We start from the raw sequence: 5144 nt of genomic DNA on the forward strand, positions 1-5144 counted from the left end.
GGTAGCCATACACTAAATGGTTTTTGCGTTTAGCTACCATATTACTTCCGATATGACTGTTGACATCACTGCCGATATGACGGAGCAGTGCATTGGCAATATGCCAAGGGCAGTAACATGCCGTCAGTCACGTCAGTCATCGGTCTTGGCTATCTGTAAGAATCTTGGCAGGAATCTTGGCCTTTTCTTGGACCCATAGCCTCGGCCTTCGACCAATCATATCGCCGAATTCGCAAGCGGTGAGAGACAAATACGGCGTGCCAAAGACATATTGGGTGTCTCAAAATCACTGAGAACTCTGTAGCTCAAAACCATGGATTAGGTATTCCTTCATCCATGTCAAAACTTAAGCCCTGCACTCTTTTAGATCTACCATACTGCCTTGGATCTACCCCGTTGAGTGGCACTTCCTTGTGAAAATTATGTAAAGATATTTATCAGAATAAGGTAGAAGTGTAGGGGGTGGCAGGTGAGGTGCAGAAGAAGAAGAAGAAGAAGAAGTTGTACCTATCCAGTAATTTTATCTTGATTTGTGGACTAGACGAAGACTAGATTTTGATGAAGAAATCGACAAACTTGAACTGCAGGTAAGGTGTTGGTTTGTCATGCCGATTGTCTTGAAACCCTTTCCCATAGGCGCGGGAGCCGGGGGGGCAGTGGGGGCCGCTTGCCCCCCCCAACTCTGGGGCCGTGGGGGCGGTGCCCCCACATCTTTGAGACGGAATACCACACTTTTTTTGCAAATGTTTTCTTTTTTGTTGAAAAAGCCGAGGGGTGAAAAATAAGTGGCCTAAAACCGGTGAGAAAACTAGATTTGGGGGTACCCTAGGTTGATCTCTATTATGGTGTGCCCCCCCCATGGTCGGAAAGTAGTTCCCGCGCCCCTGCCCTTTCCTTTTAATCTTTCAATTAAAATCATCAACTCCTATCCAAACCACCAAAGAGCCGACATCTCACTCAGTCCAAATTTTCGTTCAGAGGCCAGTTTTACTTTACCCGATTTACCAACAAAAATAGCTGCCTGGAATTTTTCTCCTCATATATCCATTCCACGTAGGTACAACATACAGAGGGTAAACGCGATTGGCATGTAAGCAGTGAGGGCTTCACCATTTACCTACACTCCATATGTGAATTAGCCTTTAGGCAAAATAATCCGGCAGGTGGCTATTTTCTGTTTGTAAAACTGGCCTCAGACGGAGTGCTATCATTTGATTTACCATCACACGATCAGGCAGCAACAGAGTTTGTGGTTTTAGAATCTTGAAAAACTTTTTTGGGAGTGGCACTTGGTAGACATCCGTTTGAGATTCTGCTAGAGCAATAGCATCGCGCTCAAGCCAGCCAAATTTTAGACTGCCAACACAAGAAAAAAAATGTTTGGTTAATCAGATTTCAGGCTTCAAAATATTAGGTAAAGCATCAATAGGCATTTAATTCAATTCTGGTGGTAAAAATCATGACCATATGTTGGCATGACATCAATTTTTAATTTTTTGTGGTACAACTTGTATATTGAGGCTTGAAGATGCTCAAATAGATGATATTTTTGATGCGTGTGTTGATGAAGACTGAAGTCCAATGAAAATAAAAAGCAGAAATTATCCTGACCTTACCTTCCCTACTAACCTTCAACCTCCAACCTATCAGCCTACAAACCACCGTTCAGACTTTATCTACACGCAGGTTTAACATTTTATGATAAAGTAAAAAATTCTCAGCTTGTAATCCAATGTCTTTCAAAACCAATTGGCCTTTTTGGCCTTGCGAATGGTAAACGGAGAGAGAGGGAGAGAGTTGCCTAACTCTATCATGTAAAAACTGTTTTTAGAAAATAGCACTGTGTTTTATCCTGGCTTCATGACTCTAACGCTCCTTGAAACCGCTTGTTTTCTGACAATTGGTGATACAGAGAGGGTCTGCATTAATGTCCAAGTATGGTCATTTAGGATCAATTGTTGGTGCCCTCGTTTTATATTATTCCATCAGCCTTAGTTTGCCCAACTGACATGCGCTGAATTTGTCGCATGTGACGTTACACCTGACGTGCGCCGAAATTTTAGGTGGAACCCTGGTACTACGCCAAACATAAGTTATAGCATGATCACTGCTCAGTTGCGCAGGTTCACCAGAACAGCTTCATGGGTGCAAAATGACCACCGCAGCGCCCGTAAACCCTAATAAACAAACAAGCAAACATCAGTTGCGCAGTTAATGCCAATTTTTACAGTTTTGATTGTCTATTGATATTGTTTGGTCTTTTCAGGACTCGTGGCGCTGCTCGCCTCCTCGCCAATGCGAATGCGTTCTCTGAGGACAACCCGCCCAAGGCTACCATGGCGAAGCCACGCCACCGCGCCGGCTATAGACTCACGGCCTGAAGCGAGTTTGGGCGCGACGGCTGGCGAGCCAAGGCGGCGGAAAGTCGTCTGGCGGAGCTCCCGTCTGAGGCGAGCTTGATCTGGTCAGACAGCTCCGCCACCGATGGTGTGCTAGATGGAGGAGGAGGGGCCACCCCCCCCCCGAACCGCGACATCCGAGAGGTGCGTGTCGCGGCAGGCGCCCTCTGCTCTAGCACGCGCGGCGAGCTATTCGCCCTAAGAGCGGTGTTGGAGGAGCTGGCCGGACGGATGGTACCGGTCGATATGGGTCGACCGCCGTCTATCCGGTCCATTCTGCTGTTCCAGCTCCAGGACCGGCCGCGCCGTCGCCACCCGTCCGGCGTCAGTGGAGGACCGCTCATCAGCTGTCGATTTTCATCAGTTTCGCTTGGACCACTGGTCGGGCTCCTGCCAGTGCCGACATTGGGTTGGGCGGAGTCCTACCGATGAATGCCGCGAGTGCTGCAACATTGGCTCGGTACATCTCGGTACATTTTCCCGAGTCTGGTGTGGCTACGGGGAGACGGATTTGGTGACCCTGGCTGCCGCCGTGAGAACCATCCAGAACCGTACGGCTATGCTGCGGCAGCAGCTGAAAGGAACGCAACAACAATAACTACAACAGCAGCTGCTAATGAAAGGGGAAATCATGGAGCCGGATGACCCGGCACATGGCGCTCAGCCAGCTGAGAATGAGAGCAGCTATCAAATCGCCAGCAGGGTGCTGCGGCTGGTAACTGACGACCTTAACAGAGAGAGCGCCTCCGCTGATGCGGATGAAACTACCCCCTCTCGGGTTTGTTTGACGCCGTCTCCGTCGACTCTTTCGCCTGGGCCGGCTGGCGACCGCGACATTTCTTGTGCAGTGACTCGTAACTATGTTCACCAAACTTTTAAAACTCCTCACGTTAGCATCTTTAAAGAATGTTTCCCTTGTACACTGCTGCAATGTCTTATGTAGGCATATTGTAGGTACAGTCTAAACGAGTGTGGAATGCTTTGTTGTGCTTGCTTGTTCTGTATTTCGTTTTTCTATTTATCACGGTGACTATAATTTATTTTGACCAACCCTTGCCTTGTTGCAATTTTAGTGGATGGTTTCTGAACTGCTGTTTGCATTATAGATGTTGCTAGTGCGTAGACGCCAAAGATTACTTTATACCTATTGACGCGCCAGATAAAGGAGGTGAAGTATTCCTCTGATCTCTACCTACGAAATTCCTTTATGTGTGTTTTGTAATCGATATTGGCGGTTTTCTTATGTGATGCGGTGTAGAGCGTGGCTGAGGAAGGCGATGTTTAAAGTTGCTAGTTATTTTTCAATACATCTATGATCGGACTGTCGTGCTTGCTGTAGGTCGGACTTCCGTTCTTGATGGTGATTGGACGCACGTGCCGGTAGTTCACAACAATGCGGCTTTCGATTATAGTATAGATTTAGATGCTTTTAAAGTATTTGTATACGTAGTCCTGAGTTTCGAGATATTATCCTTGCGGGCTCCTTGCCAACAGATTGTCCACTTCTGTGTCCAGTACTCATCCCACTCACGAGGCTCAGTTGCGTTTGCCAACCCCTATACGGAAACATTGGCCAGATAACTGACTACTACTGAAATGTTAAGAAGCGTGGGCAGTAGGGCATAACGAACGGTCATCAGGTTCAGTAGCCGCGGAGCACCTTCAATTAAGGGGGGGGGGGCACCGCCGACTTTTGGTCCCATTCTTTCCATGCAGCGCCCATAGGGCTAATGTTAAAATGCCAAAATCAAAGGGGGGCACGGTGCCCCGGTGCCCTCCCCATTCCGCCGCCTATGCTCAGGTTATTTCTGACCTGACAGGCTCAGGGAGGATTGCTCTTTGTTGTTTTTCTCCGATGAACCCTCTTGCTGCACACTGGCTGATCCAAAGGATGGAAGGGACGGGGGGGGGGGGGTGCAGACGTAAGAAAAAGAAGACAATGTTCTTTCCCTAGCGCACGAAATCAATTCTTAAATGAAAATAAAACGAATAAGCTTCCGTTAAGAAGCCCCCGTTCCGTATCTTCCGTTCCATTCCACGACTCGCACGTTCCAGTGACTTGCTGCAGAAGCGTCATCTATACCTCGCCCTTACTGCCGGGAAGGCCGCGAGTTGCGACATCTATACTATGTCTAGGCCTGAAGTACCTCTTTAGTGTTCATCCGCCACGATGTATTTATTTTTGTCAATCGGTTTGGTCCTTCTGGCCGGATAGGTCGTCAGAATTATCTGAAGGTGCCTGAAATGTCTCGTTAGTGGAAAAAATGTCTCGTTAGTGGAATTCCACTATCTGGCAACTAGCCCTATGTAAACGCGGCTATTGACATGTTTTCCATGAGCTTGCCGTTCAGAATTCCGGCCTCCGACAGATTCTGTCTTGAATGTTTAAAGATTTGCCGCTTGCTAGTTTCTCAAGTGATGAGCTGGCTGTGGAATCAATATTACTCTAGGAGTGACGTTAAATTTGCATGCAAAATCAACAGAATGGCTCAAATCTATGAATTTGCTAACATTCTGCAATGGGACAAGATTTATAAGCTAAATTGAACAAGTTGCTCTGTTACTGTACTTATCTTTCAAAAATGGCCGAGAAATTCATCTCAGCTTGCGTTATTTTCCAGCGTCTCGCACGTGCCAACTCCAAAATAATACTTCGGGCCATGAGCCTTTTGAAAAAAATGGACTTTTTTATATTCGTGATCAGCACCCCGAAAAACCCGATAACAGCTTCACTTTACGCATTTA

At 47.1% G+C, this 5144-nt stretch overlaps 1 long non-coding RNA gene across 1 annotated transcript; it reads left to right on the forward strand.

The window, feature by feature from the left end:
- The first annotated feature begins 375 nt into the window (after positions 1-375).
- LOC122385101 lies at positions 376-3721 on the forward strand. The gene is made up of 2 exons (XR_006257155.1): positions 376-587; positions 2267-3721. It is a non-coding gene; the product is annotated as an uncharacterized LOC122385101 (long non-coding RNA).
- The last annotated feature ends 1423 nt before the right edge of the window (positions 3722-5144 follow it).

This window comes from Amphibalanus amphitrite, unplaced genomic scaffold, assembly GCF_019059575.1.
Source record: "Amphibalanus amphitrite isolate SeventyFive unplaced genomic scaffold, NRLGWU_Aamphi_draft 000208F_arrow, whole genome shotgun sequence".
Taxonomy (NCBI): Eukaryota; Metazoa; Arthropoda; class Thecostraca; order Balanomorpha; family Balanidae; genus Amphibalanus; species Amphibalanus amphitrite.